This window comes from Motacilla alba, chromosome 2, assembly GCF_015832195.1.
Source record: "Motacilla alba alba isolate MOTALB_02 chromosome 2, Motacilla_alba_V1.0_pri, whole genome shotgun sequence".
In the NCBI taxonomy this organism is placed as follows: Eukaryota; Metazoa; Chordata; class Aves; order Passeriformes; family Motacillidae; genus Motacilla; species Motacilla alba.
This window is the reverse complement of record NC_052017.1, coordinates 126,714,829-126,734,856: the sequence shown is the minus strand read 5'-3', so window position 1 is coordinate 126,734,856 and position 20,028 is coordinate 126,714,829.

Genomic DNA, 20,028 nt, shown 5'->3' with positions numbered 1-20,028 from the left:
CACTGCATTGAATAGACTGGATAACCTGGCGGTAACTTGTGTGTGTCTAAAAGAAAAACAACAGTAATGCCTGAACACAATGTTCTGTATGTGTGACTTTCATGTAGATGTACATACCAATGTTCAGTGGCTCAAACACACGCAAGTCATCTGATACAAAAGTAATGTAAAGTATGGCTTCTTTTGTAGTTATTATTTTGTGTTGAGTTTTTAAGAATGCTTTCAGTCTTCAAAATTTTGTGTCATTTTCTAACAGTACGACTGTGCCTCCTTTTTGTAAGGTTGGTTGTAGGGTCCAAGCATTTTTGTCTTGAGAATAGTGGGTCTTCAAGGCCATTGGGAAGCAGAGATGTGAGAGCCTCTAACAGCCTTACTGAGAGGATGCGCAGCACTCGCGTAACCGAACATCTGCGCGTTCCTTCGTCGTGGGAGTTCCATTTTGTTCCTCAAATACATGTCCTTTGCAGATTGGTGTTCTTGGGTCCTGCGACCTAAAGAACTGAACTAGTTCAATGAAAGCAACAAAGTTCAGATTGTCTCCTTTCTGTTGTTTAGGGGCTTGGGTTGTTTTTTTTGGTTGGGTTTTGTTTTGGGGTTTTTTTTGGTTTGGGTTTTTTTTTTTGTTTTTTTGTTTTGGTTTCATTTGGTTTTGGGTTTAGTTTTGGTTGGTTGGTTTTTGAAAAGGCAATCTGTATCTACCTGGAAGTGTTCATTTACACATCTCTGCCTCTGACAGCTCCTGTGTGAAAACAAGAGAGCCAGATAACTTTTTGATGGCGTTATTTGTCATCATAGTATAATTGAGTAATTGAGTCCTTTCTTAACTAAAGGGTTGTTTTTTGTTTGTTTCTTGTGAAGAACAGTCCTTCAGTGAACTGATCTGAACTTTGCTCTATCTTGCCAAATGAACAATAGTGTTTTGAAGAAGGTATCTCTTTCTTTGCATTTTTAAACTAACTTAAGGTTGCATTGATTATTTGAAACATTTCCCAAATACGTATTTTGAAGTGCTTTTATTTCCATGACATTTTGTAACCAGAGTAACTTCACTATGTGAACACTTTTGTAGTATGGAATTAGTTCTTAAGACTTTTGCATTTTGCTTGATACTTGTAATATTTGTGTACAAGTTAATGGGAAATGTGCATTAAAAGGAACTTTTCTGTACCATGCCAATCATAATTTTATACAATAAATTCACTCAAATTTCTTTAAAGGAATATGTATTAAATGTTTAAGTTTTATGACATAGTTGGAAAGAAGGTGCAGTGGAGTCTCATCTTTATGCAGCCATACAAAGATAATTGTCTGCATCAAAGCAGAAACAAGTTAGATTTTAAGGACGAATTCCATGGGTGGGGAGTTACTGACAAGGGAAATAGATTTTTACTTTTGTTTAATTAAATACATGCTTAATTCTATTAGGTACTTTAATGGTTTGGTATTTGCAGCTGCCTTTTTGATAGAAGAATAAGCATACACATGCTTATGAGAAACATACTACAAAACTGCAAGAGGATTGATATTTCTGAACATAACAGTAGCAAAAGTGATGTGATTATTATTTTTTTAAGATAGGCTCCCTACCTAGTGTAGATAAACCCACAAAGGTATGAATCTAGTTTAAACAGTATGTGGCAAGTCACCTTCAAGAATATTTTCTGGGTTGTCATGATGGTGACATTTCTGCTTTTTGTACATTGAAGATAGCTAAAGGGCAGGTCATAAAGACTCTCAGCTGCATGGCACTTCTGCCCTATGCAGAAGTGCAACTGTGCAGTAAATTTGTCAAAATTTAATTTTAGACTAAGCATCTGTGAGAAAACCCTTTTTTTTTTTAGTCCCAGAGCTTTATATACTATTTTCATACTGATTTTTGCACGTAACTTGGTCAAGCATTGCTGAGGCCAAATTTGAAGAATGGCAAGCTGCTCTTAGATTGTGTGTGGCTTTTGTCCCATACCAGATCCTTTGTGTTCATTTTCAGCTTTCCACCTGAGTCTGATACAATTTGGATTTTGACTGACTGAGATAACTGGTGTCATCAGTTGTCTTGGAAATAATCTAGGATACGATTCTTAAGATGAAATATAAAAGCGTTCCCATTCACACTGTGGTAATTTTTAATGGCACAAGTAAAGAACTTGGGTAGCTCTGTGAGAGGCTTTCTCACAATAATTCAAAGCTGGTACTAGTCCTGTCTGTCTAAGATGATGGTTTGGGCATGAGGGGATACAAATTGATTGCAGAAGGGGAGCTGATGCAAATTCTGGCTGTGCTGTGCAAAGCAGCTTGTCTCTGTCCTTTCCAGTCTTGGAGAATAACTGATGTGCCTGGCAGCACAGGGGCAATGAGTCTAACAAATTCTCCCTTCATGGACATTAGCATTTGTCTTGCACTACCCTGCTGTATTGATTTTTAATTTATATTAATTTATTAGTGATAAGTAGCAAGAACCTGAGTCTGCGGTGTCAATCCTGTCCCTTTCCTACTACAGTATATTATTCTGATGTATTGCTAAACTTAAAATTACATTTTAATGAAGTCCTAGGTTCATTAGTGTAAGTTAAGTCCTCCTTGCTAGCCAAGTGACTAATGTGTAGTTGGATTCTCGATTCATTTGGGAAATTAGCTGGGCCAGATTTGCTGTTGTGAGAGTGAAAAGTCCTCTAACTTTCCTTCTAATTATTTAGAACTTAAGATGCATTGCTAAAGAAATTAGCAGAACAGGCTTAATGTACTGGGGGTTTTGCTTTGTTTTAGAAAAAAGTCACTAGCAAGCTGATGGAAGGGTTTGTTCTGCCTAATCCTGAGACGTAAATATCAGGTGCCATCCTTTTTGAGAGACAGTATTTCCAAGATGTAGCACGCATAAGCTTATGTCAGTCAAGGTGATAAAGGACTGGTTTTGGTGAAGAGGATGTAAAACTTGGATCATTCAGTTAGTGTGACAAGTCTTTTTACATCATGCAATCTCCAGTCCAGCACAGTTTGGCTTTGGTGACTGCAGTGCATTGCTTCCCCTCTCTCCTCTGCAGGAGGAGGAATTTGGAGAGCTGCAAGTTGTTCAAGCTGAAGAGGAAGAAATAGTCCTTTGGGCGCAGTGGACACAGTTTGAAGAGTTAAATGAACCATAATGTTGCCAGACCTTTGAATACACCTAAGTGCCTTGGTTTTGTAATTGCCACATCCTTCGGCAACTTCTGCTTCTTACCAGGGCAGGGCAGCTGGGTGGCCTCACGTAGAGGCAGGTCAGCATTTTCTCTTCTAGAGGATTCTAGCATGCTTTGACTTTTAGACCTCTTAACTTCTGAAATAATCTTTTGCTGACTTTTCTGTAAATTAGAAAGGTTTAGTTTGTCCTAATAACAGGGTAAGATCACCTGGGATACAAATCTGTGTACCAAGTGGTGTTCCTGCGTGTGCGTGAGTCCCTTTGCTGAATGTGAGGTGTTTCCCTCTGTTCCCTGTAAGCTGCAACTGTTTGCCTTAAAGTCTGTAGGTGGGTGGGTGGGTGGGAGGAAGGACGGAAAGGCCTGCGGTGATGAACTGTTCTAATAACAAATTTTCACTGTGCTTTAGAAACTTGATTGCTTAAGATCACAAATACTCTCCAGTTAATGTGAGAAATGGTAGGTGGTGAGGGGAATAGACTAATGAATTCTCTGATTTTTGTGAGGGAGTAGGAATTTGCTTGAATAGATTATGAAGTATCCAGATGATAGAGGGTTGTTTTTGGTTGGACTTTTGGGGGTGGAGAGGGGTGGGGGTGGTACTACTGGAAGTAAATAACACTGAAATGGCAACATTATGAAGCTTTAAACCTTGACTTTTTATGACTTTTCCAGGTGTCTTTTACTGCTGTGGGGGATAGCGCCTCAGAAGAAGGTGGAGTAAACACTCAAAGAGTGTTTCTTGGATTCTGGAGAGCTGCTAGACGCACACCTCTGCCTCCAGGACCTGCTTTTTCAATTTGAGCTAGAGAGGTGCAAACCAGAAGTAATGGCTAGATCTCATCAAAAGTGGAGCATTTGTTGCTGCTCTTCTGATGTCTTATGCTGCAGCAGCACATGGCAGATGGTTTTCCTTCCTGAAGGACTTCCTTTTTGCCTTGCTCTGCTTCGCCTGGCACAGGTGGTGGCTGGGGGAGGAAGAGCTGTGCACTTGCCATTTACTTTTCCACCAGCTGGGGAGGCAGAGATTGCTGATCTGAAGCCAGAGGTTGCTCTGTCTTTCATCCTCAAACCACTAACCACTACGAGTAACTTCCATTCCCTATGAGCTAAAAAAAAAAAAAAAAAAAAAGAAAGAAATTACAAAACCAAACAAAAAAAAGATAATTTTAAAAAAAAGCCCCCAAACACTGCCACCCAAGAAAGCTTCATAACTGGTAAAAATCATTCCAGTAAATTAATATTGTCTATATTCTCCCTTGGATGTAAATTGAGGTACAAAATCATGTTTTTTCTGTTCAGACAGCTGTAGTAATCTCTTCCTCTTTCAGCAGCTCCTGAATGAGGTTCTGCAGTCAGTGAACTTGTGAGGCAGCAGTGCTGTGGTAGCTGTGCAGGGATTTCCTTGCAGCTGACATTGGACAGAATCACTGATTTCCAACCATTCTTGTGTGGCACTAAATTTTAGGGTTTCACAACTGGAAACCATAGCCATATGCACATGTGCAGCTCCAAGGTCATATAGATTAGTGCTTTACAAGCATTTTGTGTTGCCTTTGTGTTGTGTTCTGTGGGAAGGCTGCAGTGGTTGTAACTCGATGTGTGTCTTTCCAGGTTTTAGCCAGAGCGCAGTTGATTTTTGTGCAGTGAGTTGAAATATATTTCTCTGACTACAGCATGCCCCCACAGCAGCCACAGCAGTTTCTCAGATGTTGTACAGTTATCATTTGGTTTGCGGGCAAATAGAGGACTCTGCTATGTATACATGCTGGTCCATCCTTGAACAGATATTTTTCAGTGGCTGTCTCCTTTCAACTGAGGAATCTAGCCATCTTTTTTCCACCTACTTTGCTCAGTCTAATGACCGACATTCTTCTTGCAATGGATGCTTCCTTTAATTAAGTTGGGTATGGTAGTGTTCTTTCAATCCAGCTTGGAGGTGGGAAAATGGCAGGGTCTGGAGAAATAACTCTGGGCTCCTCAGAGCCCTGGCATTTGCAATGGAGAAAAGACTTGTAGTAATGAGCTTCAAAAATGTTTCCATAAAGAAGCAGTTTGAGAATTTAAAATTTAGAGGAGGAAGGGGAAAGTTGCAATTAGTGAAAAGAATATTAGTATACTTAGCAAGAGGTAAAAACCCTGGCAGCTATAATTAGAGGACTTTATTCTCTCCTTTTCAATGAGTCATTCCATTAAGAATGGATTAAATGTTTTTTTTAAATCCTTTTTACTTGTTAAAAACCTGAATAGGAAAAGGAAAGGGAGTCACAGAAGAATGTATTAACAATGCAGAAAATGCAGACCCGTACAGATTACTGAATATTAACCTTGAGACAAGGCAGAAATTTGCTTTTTTAAGTGGCAGGTATGTTGGTACAAATCTACTTTTCTTCATTATATCTGCTCTGATAAACAGAGGTTAAAAAGTAGTCATGTAGTGAAGCATGGGTAGATTTGTATTACATGGATTGTATTCTCTTGGGTAAAAGTCCTTGAGTATTCAGTTTTTGGAGTTATGTGTCGAGCAGAAATATCTGGTGTTCTCTTCCTATGCTCCACATTGTGTATGAGCCACTTCAGTGTCTCAGAACTGGCCAAATGTGTAGCTGTGGTAATGTGGCATAAGCCTGAGCAAATAATCCCTCCCCCTTAGCAGCAGCTCTAACCAGCTTAGAACTCGGTAAAGGAAAGCTGGGCAATTCACCTGCACTTTCTGGTAGTGGGTATCATTGGCCATAATGATATTTACAATATCATTGGGTACCTTTGATGGAAGGTACACCCTTTTCAGGTGTACTGTGTGATTACATTTATCAAAATAAGAGATGAGTTTTCTCCTAAGAAAAAAAAAACAAAACAAAAAACAAAACAAAACTACCTCTTATTTTCCCCTATAATTAAGAATTAACATAACCAAATTGGGAACTTCTGCCTTGAACAAATGAGATCATTTTGACCAGCTGAACCTCCAGAAGAGCAGTTTGCCTCCAGGTTTTAGCATTATAGAGTAATGAAGATTGGAAAGGATATCTAGTCTAGCCCTTGCTGAGTTAGATCTGCTCTCCTGAGGGCAACTTATGGTTGAGGCTTAAATATCTCCAACGGTGGAGGATCCAGAAGCCTGGGTGACCTGGTCCAATCTTTGCCCAACCTTATGTTGAAAGAATTTTTCCTTGTACTTGGTTGGAATTTCTTGTGTTGCAGTTTGTGTCCATTGCTTCTGTTACTGAGCACCTCTGGGAAGATTCTGGCTCTGTCTTCTCTTCCTGCCCATTAGGTAGTCAAAGACAGCACTCGAGTGGAAGCTGGGGGCTACAACTCCCTCAGAGGCACTTCTGCTATGTGGGAGCCCAGCAGGAACGAGCAGGAGAGGCTGGTGGGAGGCTGGTGCTGGAGACTTAGGTACAGCAACGAGGAAAGAGAGCAGAGGTGCAAAAGGTCACGTTCTTACATTCAGCCCTGCAGGTCGAAGAAATGCACAATTCCTTGGATTTGTTGTTTCTCTGTGATTGTAATGACGTGCATGCACTTGAATATTTATGTGGCAAAAGAGTTATTTGTGCATGAAGATCATGCATGAGGAGAAAGGCATCTCCAAGTGCTGACCTGGCTAAGTTATAGCTGGAGAACAAAGAGAATATGAAATCCCAAGTGACATCTCAGACTAATTTTGTTTTTATTCTGCTGCTGAATATGCATTTTTTGCCATTTCATGCAGTAGTTTCTTAGACACATCCCCAAAATGTGTATTTTTGAATTGTTGTATTCAAATGCTTAAATTAAGTATCTATATGGTTTGATTCCAAGATTTTCTCTTAAATACCATGGTAATTACTAAACTGTACTTTTCAAAGTGTCAGCTTGAAGTAATATTGGTAAAAATGATACCAGAATATCAGCTATTCAGAGCAGAGTGTTTTTCTTCCTAGAGGTATCTACAATAATGACAATTAAGACAAATGTCCAAACACTTGCAAATAAATGTTTTAAGTACAGTGAAATTACTGTGAGTCATTTTCAGATTCATGCTGCCTTGGCAACTGTTTTATTTTTCCTATTTTGTAATGGTAGTGGGTATTTGACAGTAGCGGGGCAACAGTAAATGCTGTCAACACAAGAGATGGAAATAATATGTCTGAACTTCTCAAAGAAGTCCTGTTATGTATAATAAATATTAGATACCCAAAAAGCAGTTTCTCTAAAGTAGCTTTGTGCCTAAAAGATGCCTGAAGCCATGTGCTAAGGGTCTCCAAAGCATTTCAGCACCCGATTCCACTGAACACTTCTGAGGTTTTCCAGTGCTTTTAAGGGGCCATTTGTGACCTGCTGTATCTGTATTACTCAGTCCAGTGTTTGGAGAGGCACAAGAGGATCAGAATGGGAGTGCTATGGTATCTTCTGCAAAGCAGCAATTCCCTGATCCTGATTCCCACTGATTTCTGAACTTGTCAGCTTTTGGGGATCTTCACTCGAGATGAATCAAGATACTGTGATAAATGTGTCATGCCTCTTGGAGAGATACAGTCTCTTGTTGAGTTGCCTCAGGCAAGCTTCCCTCTAGTTTGGAACAAAAGAATTAGAATTTTATGTACTTGAATCTTGCTGAAACCAAATCTACCTAGATGTTGTCATCTAAATGCAGACTGCAGAACAAGCTCAGAAGTACACTAAAATAAATCACAAGAGAAGGTTGTGACTGTATTGAAATATTGGACAGTGAACCAGACCTGCTCACTGCCATCATCTTAAATTACTCAAGCTAAATCATGTGGAGGTTGTTAGCTAGAGCTGCAATGCAATTCAAAGCAAAAGCACTGCTTGCTATATATGGTTTCACTTTGCTCTAGAGATCCCTCAGCATATGTCTGAGATGATCCTGAGGAAAGTAGTGCTGACACATTTTGCTTGTACTCTTTGTACTACATACAGGAAGAGAGAGGAGGCGTGGAACAAAGAGAGGAAAATGGTTGCTCAGATATATATATATATATATGACTGCAGATTAAATAGGTTCACAGCTTTGTGATCTCAGGCACACAGACATTCTGGACTTGAGAGTCCATTTCTTCTTAACCTAAACAAAGCACCTCAGTAATAGTGCAGTTTCAATCTATAAAACAATTTTGCACACCGGGTTTTGTAGGATGCTGTGTCTGTGCTTGCAGGTCAAAAACTACTTCTCAAAATCTTGTCCTTGCAAAACCAGCCTGAAAGTCTGGTCTCTGAGAGTCATTTTGAAGCTAACTCTGAGATACTGCAGTAGTTGTTTACAGGGAGGAACACCCAGAAGCCATGCTGAAATTCAGCAGTCTGCTGCTTGCATGAATATTCTTCAGCTGCCATTTGGGAGGGCTGAAATTTTGCAATAAAAAATTAGTATCAATAAGAAAGGTTTATTATCTTGTGTCAATATTATTACAGTAGCAACTTCACATTGATTCCAAGAACTCTGTGTTATATTTAGATTTGTGTCCTCTGATGTATGCTTAACAGTTTCAGGATTTAATAATAAATTAAAATACAGATGGCACCTACTCTGGAACCAGATGGATTATCCCACTGTATGATACTGGAACTGGAGAAGATAAAAGCAAAACTAGTTGTATTTTATAATATCAGTATAATTTAATTTTATATAAATTTAAGGTTTTATATCAGTATGTTCATATATATGCATTAAATATGCATAATCATATGCATCAAATAGCTAGCTCTTAAGTAATTTCCAACTTTCTTACATACTTAAGAATATCCTTGGATGAAAAAATCAGTATGCTAAATATTTCAAACTGAAGGGATGAGAGAGAACTCCCCCACTGTATCTGACAGCCTCCCCCTGCTCTTGTTAACCAAAAAAACCCCTTAATTTTCTAAGTGTATTCATGTGTTCAAGGGTTTTAGATCTCAAAATTCTAATAGAATGCAGGAAATCTGCTTAAAAGTTTCTCTTGACAATCATCTTCATAGGTGGCAAATAAAATTAACATATATTTAGTCAATACTAATAATTAATAAAAAAAAGAGTAATAGAAAATAATCCTGTCTCTTCCTTCATCTATCCTCTCCTTTGAATACATGGAGGAAATTCCAGGTAGCATTTCTGGAAAATTTTAAAGTCTCACTTCAAAATAATTGAGGTCTGAAGTCAGCAGAGAGGTCTGTATAGCAAGGTAAGTTCCTGCATCTTCACAGAACAATGGCTAAATAAAGTAGTGCAGTATCCCCCTAAGAAAAGTCTTTTCTTAAATAGTACCTTAAATTAAACATTTTTTCTCATTTTACTATTAGAATGATATTCACTGGAGAAAACTACCTACAAAATTATAGAAATATATGGTGTTACATTGTAGGTTACAGAAAGCAAATCCCTCTGTCAATCTCTTGAAGAACAGTATGTTATAGTCTAGATCAGAATAAATAAAAGAAAAATGTTCACTGAAAATATAAGAAAGTTTTTAGGTGACATGGAAGCAGACAAGCAGTGTTTTGTACAGCACTTATTTTGAACATCTTTCCCCTTCTCCTATTCTCAAAATGGATTCTTTGTATTGGCAAGGTCAATATATGGGTTTTGGGTTGGGTTTTTTTGTTTTTTTTTTTTTTTTTTTTTTGGGGTGGGGTGGTTTTTTTGTTTGTTTGTTTTTGAAAGGGATAGTGATTTCTGAGGGAATTTTTTAAAACTCCCATCTTTTAAAACTCCCATGACAGCAGGAGTTGTTCCCATCTCTTCAGTGGAGCTGTTTCTCCTCGGGCAGTTTATTTTCCTTTTGTAATGCTGTTTGCCTGGCTTTTCACTTGAAGCAGGAGAAAAGGCAAAGATCTGGTCTGCTGCCACATTCACGTTTGCCTGCAACAAGGAAACAACCTGATTTAAGACTGACAGTGGGGGTTTTTTAAAGGGGTTTCTTTGGGATAGAAAACTGCTTTATATTTTATCTGTATTCTTTATATTAGCTTGACCTATTTGTGTGCACATCAGTAATCATCTCTCTTTAGAATTAAAACTCTGTCTTGTTAGGAGCTTCCTTATATTGATAACCGAGTTTGGCTACTTAACAGGAGAGATTGATTAGTGTGCCCAGGATAGGGAGTTATAGTACACAGTCTGTAATCTCCCTGACTGCCTCTTCCCAAAGAGGGATTTGTGCAGGAAAATAAATAATTATTGACCTTGTGGTCTGTAGCATATGAAAGAGACAGAAAGGAAGAGAAAGAGGGAGGGAGGGAGGGAGGATTGTGCATGGCAGGGTGGGGGCACAGAGTGACAGGGGTTAGGTGGAAATGTATCACCTTTCTAGGGGTCCTAATGACAACTCACGCTTCCCTCCATCTGGTCTTGGTGCTGAGTCCCCCACCAAAAAGTATAGAATCCCAGCTGTTAATATATATTCTGGCCAGGTGGGAACACCCAGGTGCCTCCCCTGGGGAGGGCAAGTTTGACACTGTCCCTTGCAACACTGTGGATCCATTGCAAAGCTCTGGTGCAGGGTCTGGTGACCCCTTTGGGGGAGCCTTGGATGGGCCATGATGTCCCTCTGTCCTTGATGTGGAGGCAGCTTGTCCCAGGGTGAAGGGGCCCCACAGCTGAGCTTCTCTGCACAGAGCAGAGAGTGGGTGTTCACTGCCACTGAGCAGAGGCTTTTTCACCACACATCCAAAACCTCTCCTCCTCCCGCTATTCCTTGGTGCCAGGGTCTGTTCCAGCCTGGCAGCTCATAGCCCTGGTGCAGACCATAGTTCTGGTCTCCACCCTGAAGGTGCTAAGCTTGATACCTCTGAGAATGTGTTCTTCTTCCCTCAGCCCAGACCTGAGGCATTTTGTTATCTTCAGAGTTCAGGGCCTCAGTCAGGGCCTATTCAGGGTGTGGTGGTCTTCTCTGCAGCTTTTATAGAGCTTTGCTATAATATGAAAATGTCCTTTATGAAGATGTTTAAATTAGAACCTTCAGTCTCTGACACACTCTTATGATAATTCTCATGATTAAGCCACACTCAGATACTCTTTTTAATGCTGACTAATTGTTTATGTCTCAAAAGGTCTTACTACTCAGGATGGCTCAGAAATTCACATTCCCACAAAACTAAGATGGATTTATCTACAAGCAAGGAGGCCCATCCTTCTGGAGATAGAAGGGTGGACCGAGAATAAATGCTGTGCTGAAAGAAGGAAATCTGAGTTGAGTCTCCCATGTTTTGGGGGAAGTGTGTCTCACTAGTGTCTTTTTGTTCCTCATCTATAAATAGAGATTATTTCTGTTTTAATGCACTTATGCTGAGTGCTTGTGGCAATGTGGTCTTGCTCACAGTGTAAACATCTACAGACCCACTCTGGAGGGATTCTGTAGCTGTGGGAGGACTCCAGGCACTGTAAGAATGATGAAAAATAATAACAGGTACACAGAGATCTCTAGATGACAGGGATTTGGTGATTTTCAATTCCTTAGAATATATTGAAGAAAACTCTCTCTGGAGGAATAAGGATTGTATTTATGTTTCATTCCTTCGGTGTGCAAGGAACTTTCTCTGTTTTTAAGTTAGGAAGGGATTGATGCTAGATATTAACCTGTGACAAAATTATTTGTAACAGCAGGGATCTAAACTCATGTAAAAGGATGGGGGAATCCATGTTTAGTCCAGCATGACTGTGATTTGGCCATCTGTGTTTGTACGTAGAATGTAATCACTGGCCTACAGCTCTGCAGCATTGCAGAAATATGGTATTTGTACTGCCTCAAGAAGGAGATACCTGCTCTGAATGCGTGCTATGAAATATTCAGCACACCTTGCTACTGCAGGGAGTTTGAAAGGCTCGCTGCTAACACTGGGGTTACAGTGTCTCGTTTGATTTCGCACTCAGTACTGTTTGTGCCAGATGAGGATGCCACATGGACAGCTGATGTCTGCCAGTAGTGGCTTGGGGACCTAGAGTGCTGAGTAAAGGTAATTGAAAGAGTAATTAGATTCCAATTAGTAGCTGTTCAGGCATCTGCTTTCTCTAGGTTGTTTTTCCTTGCAGTATTGTGCAATCTTCCTGTGTGACAACCCAGAAACAGATTTAATAAGTGCTGTGTGATTCAGATGATGAAGCTCCACAGTTCCACATTTTGTTGACTTTTTACAAACAAAAGTATTTTGAATGTTGGCTGTGACACAAAAAGTACATAATGAACAGTGTCAGCCATGAGTACAGCAGAATGCACATCGATGGTACTAACACCTCTCACATTGTTTTAAATAGTCACAGGAGTATGAAGGGGTTAGGGTTAAGGTTGGGGTTTCCTGCTGTCAAAGCTCACAGTGTGTGCTCTGTGGCACAAGGTGCATGTGGTACTCTGCAGGCCTGGTTCAGTGTATCTCTCCAGCCCTTTTCTGATCTTTCTGCACATGCCATGGTACTAATTGCTCCTGTTAGACGCTGGTTGGTTTCAAATATCTCTAGACTTATTGCAGGTCAAGCAACCTCTTTGGGAGGTCAGATCCACAGTTACAGTATTACCTGGGCATGTTGTGTACATGCACTGCAAACTCCGGTGCCTGAAGAAACAGGGTGTCTTTGTGCTTATAGATGAGAAATTTCTTATGTAAAACACACACCCTTCATAAAGCCAGGGATATTTTTGTTTTCCAAATGTCTGAAACTACTTCAGGTGTCTGAAACTTCCAGTGCCCACATTGATCAGGATTATCAGTCTATTTGTCTACTTTTCTGGCTGCAGGTTAGGGGCTTTATGTTAGTACTAGTTAAACTGAGCCTGTGCTAAAAAGGGGTGTGCCTAACCCTTATGTTGTTTCTGGGGATTATGAAGCATGGTCTAGGGTCTGACTCTGGGCTCAGCTGGGCCTTACATGAGGGTGCACTGCAGTGACCCTCCAGAACATTACTCTGGTTGAGCTCACCTAACTTTAATCGTCCGGTTGTTTTGGTTCCCAGCAGAGTCACAGCAGTGGAAATTCAAGTACAGTTCATCTGATCATATAAAAGCTGTTTCCTTGAGGAGGTAATGAGGCAGTCCCTGACCTGTTCCTGCTGTTCCTGCCTAGCTCCCTGCTCTCTGCAGGACTGTGGAGGGATCCTATGGTGACTTGGCCCAAATGTGGGCTAGACATAACTCACACCTGATTCAGTGAATCCCATAATTTGCTGTATGGAGCTTTGAGATCTGTAGAGTAAACTTTTTAATCAACATCAAAGACGTGAGATCCTGTTTCTGGGCTTACCTGCTGACAAAACAGAGTAAATGTGCCACTGGAAATGGAACCAGTCCTGTCTCCTCTTTAATCTGACTGATTCAAACTAATTTCTACCTACATTCCCAAACCCTGACTTTTCTGCCAATAGCTTTCAGCAATCTGAAAGACAAGGTTAGACTGCCATCATCACAAGCACAAACTCTTTGATGTTCTAAGTAAATAAGTTGTGCTGTTTATGTTTCACTAGTCTCCTCTAAATAGAACCAATGTCTCTAACAGAGCAAGCTGTCCTGAAACTTTACTAAGCAGATATATTGCTTGGCAGCTTGTGCAATCTCAGAGACACAGATTTCCTAGTCACTCAGGATAGAAATTACCCAGGAATTAAGCACATATGGAAAAAAAGCTCTCATATGTAAAAAGGACAGTAGGAATAATACAATTTTTTAAAAAAAGTATTTTTCTAAGACTTCCTTTCAATACCTCCTTTTCAAGAGGATTGTAATGCCTTCCTTCCATGTGATAAATACAAAATTCTTTTTTGGTCATTAGGAGACTTAATTTTCCCCTTCTATTCCCACAAATACAGCCTAATCTGTTGCCTTTTAGCTGCAGTGACAAAACCAATGTTGTAGCTAAATATGTGGTTTGCCAAGAAGTTGTTCTTGCAGGAGAAAACATTTTGTAGATTCCCTTGGGTCTCTTCCATTGCTTGGACTGCTTATCAGTTCATATGCTCCTGTTGTTTATCAACTGCTTTTAAATCTCTGCAGGTCACATTCTTGTAATAATTTCAGCTTCAGCTACCCATAACTTGCAATATTTGGCTATGTTGGTATTCATAAAATAAACATGTCTGGGAATGTTCTCCAACACTGAGACCAACTAGCACAGAATAGCCCTTGTCCAACTGTTACATTAGTTTAATCTCTAAAAAAGGGATAATTGCATCCAATCTGCCTGCAAGGAATAATCATGGTAGGAGCTAACTTCTGAGACGTGCCTGTAAATTGTTTGTGAAGGTGCTAGTTGGTCTAAGTCAAAATTATGCTTGCAACTTCCCTAATGTTTAAATGTTAAAAAAATTGAATTCCATTGCCTGGAAATTTTTCTTGATGCTGTTTAATAATTGCCAGTAGACATATAACTTTTATCACGGTGAGTTTTGTTGGGTTTTTCTCAAACTGCACTTTTTCTTTCCACTAGCAAGATGGTATCTAGATTTGGCCTGGATTTTGCTGGGTTTTGTTTTTTTTCAAACTCAGCTGTACATTGGATACTGTTTTGGATAGTATTGTGAGAGCCTTTCCCAGCTCTTATCTGGGAATATTTCTGGCTATAGGCTGTTTTTGTTTGTTCTTGGTTTTGTTTTTGTGGTTTTGTTTGGGGTTTTTTGTTTTTTTGTGGTGCTTCCTCATTTATTTTGGTTTTTTGTTTGGTTTGGTTTGGATTTTTTTGTTTGGTTGGTTGGTTTTTTTCAGTTTTTGATTTATTGGTTGTTGGGTTTTTTGTTTTACTTGTTGTCTGATGTTTTGCTGTTTGTTTCTTTTTTAAGGTCACTTTTAGCACTTCTGATTCAAAGTGATATAGGTCAAACCAATATCATGCCTCTTCATTATCTTCTTTTTTTACATATATGACTTTGTTGCTTTAAAAAGCATAAGATAACTTTCACTGTGTATTAAAACAACATATCAGAACTTAATTTCAAACTCATGATACTTACTCTCTGAAAAACCTTACCCGTTAATATTTTTACACACTGTAGGAATCCAGTGGCCTGATTTGTCCATTTCACATGTTCTCCATGTCAGTAATTTAAGTTTTTTCTCAAGTTTAGTTTTTAGGTAGGTAACATTGGTATTTTACTTCAGGATACAGCTTTAAAATTGTCTTTTTTCTGTTCAGCTCTTGTGAGTCTCCAGCCAGTACAGCTTCACTGTTTGCATTCTCCAGTCAGCATGATTTCAGCAAGGCTGTTACAGCCCTGTTAGGATAAACATCAAAGATTTTCTTGCAGGGAGCAGCAAAACAAAGTACTGTTTCTGTCTTTGGGTGGCTTTTAAAGTCAGAATATCTGTGAGTGTTTTTCAGTATGGATATGCCAAATGCTTGGCAGAAAAAAATTTGTTTTTTAAAATTTAAATTGGTTTTTTAAAATTGGTTTTATAAAATTCACCTGGAGATCAAAACAAGCGTTTCCATCTTGCTCATATTACATTTAAAAGTTTTGAAATCAAAATTTCAATTAACAAAGTATCTAATGTCCTCAGTAGATTTTCTTGGTTTATATATAAAGTAGCAGAGCCCAAGGCTCAGATTTTAAATGGTGTCTAGTTTCCAATGTATGACTCAACTGTACTGTGAGTCAGGAGCTGGAATACCTGTGAGTGTATGGATCTTTACCAGGATGAGGAAGAAAAAGCTCAAGCATCACTGCAACAAGAACATTTGTCACAGTTTGATGCCAGCAGGCAGCCAAGTCCCATCCAGGAGTTCACATGCTTCCCCCTACAGTATGGGGTTAGAATCAGAGAATCACAGAACAAGCTAAGTTGGAAGGGACCACAAGGACCATTGAGTCCAACTCCTGGTTCTGCACAGGACCAAGCGTCACACCAGGTACCTGAGAGCATTGCCCAAACTCTTCTTTTACTCTGCCAGGCTTGGTGCTGTGACTACTTCCCTGGGGAGCTGTTCCAGTGCCCAACCACCCTCTAATACCCAGTCTAAACCTCCTCCAAGACAACTTCAGGCCATTTTCTTGGGTTCTGTCACTGGTCACCCCAGAGAAGATCAGTGTCTGTCCCTCCTTTTCCCCTCACAAGGAAGTTGCAGAATGCAATGAGGTCTCCCCTGAGTCTCATCTTCTGCAGGCTGAACAGACCAAGTCACTTCAGCTGCTCTTCATTCAGCTTCCCCTCAAGGCCATCTGTATTCCCTCCTTTGGACACTCTCTAGTGGCTTAATGTCTTTCTTATATTGTGTTGACCAAAACTACACACAGTATTCAAGGTGAGGTTAAAAGTGTGAATTCAGATAAGGACAGACTAAGAGGTAAAGCTAAAGTTATGCCCAAAAGCAAAGCAAAGCAAGGAATTAATTTCCCACTTCCCATGGGCCCTCAGATGTTCATCCATCTCCAGGAGCGCAGGGCTCCATCATGCATAGCAGTGACTTGGGAAGACAAACACACAACGTCATACATGGTATGGGATATCCCTTTGGCCAGTCAGGTTCACTTGTCCTGTCTGTGTCCTTTCTCAGACTTGTACCCCATGCTGTCGGGGCAGCATGAGAAGCACAAAAACATTAGCACTGTGCAAGCACCTCTCAGCCACAGCCAAAGCACTGGCGTGCTGTCAACACTGCTGTTACCACAAATCCAAAACATAGCCCCAAGACCAGCTGCTTTTCCATCCCAGGAAAAGCAAATCCAGTAAAATATTTCTTAATATTCTGCACAGGTAATAGGATGAATGCTCACAATGCATTCTATGTATTAGAGTAATGCAGAGCAAAGATTGTTCGACTGAGTTTTTAGCTCTGCCTGTGGATCAAGGCATTGTGGTGTTACACAGCTTAATCAATGCCATAATGTAATGGTCATCGTCTAGGGAACAAATAAGGATGGGGACTATGACATCTTTATGATATTTTCTTTTATTACCTCTTAGAATAATCCTTTGGAAGTCTGAACCAAGGAGGCTCAAGAGGAAACCATGGTAGATTTAAGGAGGCAGGTGATTAGGCAGTGACAAATATATCTATGTAAGTCAGACAAGTTAGGAGAAAGAAGTTTTCATATTTAGACACTGGATTGAGTTTTGGAGTGAGGTCTAAGTCAAAACATTAACTTTTTTTCATGTAGTGATTCAGAGAGCCACTGTTTTTGTCAAACTTGGAATCTATGATTGGTATATTTTTGCCTGGACATTTTCTGAGTAGTGATTTTCAATTTTTTTGATTTTCATACTGAGAACTTCTGGATCATGATGTAGTAAATATAAACACATTTGCCATATTTAATTAAAGGTCATGCATTTTTTAGCATGTACTTGGATGTCACGGAGTCAAAAATGTTCCAGCTCATTGCCTTCTGGTGCCTCTGGAATCAGGGTGTTAGTATAGATGTCTTTTTATCAGATCAGTCTGGTCCACTTTCTTTAAACTTCAGACTGTGCAACTTTTAAAAGCACTTCCAGTCTATAATAGAACTTTTTAGGTTCTTATAAATTTTCACCATGTTTTTTTTTTTTTTTTTTTTTGGGGGATAGTGATCAATTTAGGACACCAAGACAAACAGGAAACCCAGAAGCTTCTCATCTTCTGCAGTAAGTCTTTGGGGGTTCTAAAATAGTAGTATGAGTTAAGAGTACTTTTAGAGTAATTTTGCTTTGTAACAAAAATTCTTTTCTTTCTTGACCTCCAGTGGGAACATGCTGACTTAGAGGTGTATTGCACTTGGTTTTGTCTCATCTCTGTATCAAAGCCTGAGAGAACAGCAAGATGAGCACTGGGAAGGATTCCCATCGCGCAATTTCATTCTACACCGAACTAAATTGGCTAATCAGTGGAACAAGGTGCTTGACCTTAAAACATATCACAAGTATTTGCAGGATCAGAATCTAATATAGATTTCTGGAATGCATTCTTTGATTAAAGAGTAGAAAACAACAGGTAAAGCAAAAGACTACCTGCCTCTAAAGATTGCTTTAAAAAAAAAAAAAAGTTTCCACTGATTTATGTTTATGCAAGTATTTATGTTGCTGCATTCTCTTCTCTGCTGCAAGAATAAATATGGGCAGTGTTTAAACACTTTAAACCAACCACTGATATCTTCCCTGACAGAATAACTGCATCCCTGAGAAAAGTTTGTGCTGTCTATATATTTTGTGGAATTAAAGCTTGAAGTTATTATGTAAATATCAATCTCCACAAAATGGAAAAATAGATCTAAAATGAGCAGAGAATTAGGATCGATAGGAAACAGTCAATAAGATTTATGTTGTTGATTTTGTTATTTCCACTGCACTTGCCATTGTTTCAAAACTTTAGTGTACATTTCTTGTTACCTGAAAGACATACTAAATTAAATTTTTCAGTGTAAATGTTTCATAAGCAAAATTTCAAGGTTTGCTTTCCAAGTAGTTTCACAGTCCAGTGAGTTGCAGAACATTTACAATGCATTGCTCTTAACACTGATGCTGCAGAAATGTGCTGAAGCAATACCTGGTTGACATTTGTATGAATTGTATTCCTGTTCATTTTTCCAGGTTGAGTTACCTGCTGTCATCTCAAGGAAATATGGGAAAATGGGAGCTGTGTAGTGAGAAACACATCTTCTTACCTTTGCAATAATGCAGTTCCAGTGATCTGCAAAAATGACAAGCTGAAGGTCACTCTTTAGCAATCCATGTAGGATGATACAAACTGACAGTAATTAGAGCAATAATACTACAGCTGGGGTGTAAAACTGGACTAAATATTGTTTTGCTTGATTTTTATATTTATTCTGACCTGCCTGATAAAACACATGCAACTCTAAATTAAATCTCACCAGGGATGAAATCTTCAGCTTAGTTTCAGATTTCTCTTTAATTCTGTTCAGATGTGTTACATGAACATCTCTGTCAGAGAAATTCTTAGAAGTACATCTCAAAGGCAGTTCTTGTGCTGAAAGAGCTCAGACAGTTCAAAATACTAGGGAATAAAGGAACTAAGCTAGATGACCTCCTAAATTTCTTCCATCTTTACTTTACAATTCTCTATTAATGATTAATAATTTCCTCAAGACACAAATTATTTTTGAGTAAATAATTTTTCTTTCAATTCTCCAAAAAGGCTTGTCCTTTTTTTGTCTTACAGAATATTATTATTTTCTTTATAATGTGCTCTTTTCTAAAATTGTTTTCTGCTTTAATTTTTTCCCAAGGGTCCTATATACTTCCTTTTTCAGGTTTTTCTCTGTTCCTCTATTGCAATTCATTTTGCATTGCCTATAGTGCTGCTGGCTGTATAAATACTGTGATATTTTTGCTGACTGCCAGGAGAGAAGCCAGTAGGAAAATGGAAAAGGGCAGAAGTGAAAAGGTTGCTTTGTGCGGGTATTTCTAAGACCTTATCTTCATATTTTTGGTAACAAAATAAATTACTTTTTCAGAAATAAAATATTCTACATACCATTAAAAATTAGCTCACTGACTCTGTGAAAGAATTTTTACTTCTTTGCCCAGCTGCTGGAGTTTAGCTACTATTGTTATGCAGATGAATATTTACAGTTTATGAGGTAGGACCAGCAAATTTGTCAAGGAAATTGGGGGAACAGAATAAAACTCTAAATGCCAAGATGAATGTGTTTTTCTCTCCCATTCTTTAACCCATATGAATAATATTTCAAAATTGTCACAGCAAGGTTTATCTATTTCACCCCATTTTGACCTTGAGTTCTTTATATGGTGAAATAATCTTCTTGGATAAGATTTTTATCTCTACTTCTTTAGTCCTTAAAGATGCATATAACAAAACAACAAACAAAAAGCATGAAGGTGCTCCAGAAACCTTTGTTCCAGCTCTAAAGGGGTGAGTGGGAGGTGTTTCCCCTAATGTCAGCACTACAGAGGGCAGCTTTGTTGCTTGTCTTCCAGGTATCCCCTTGCAAGCC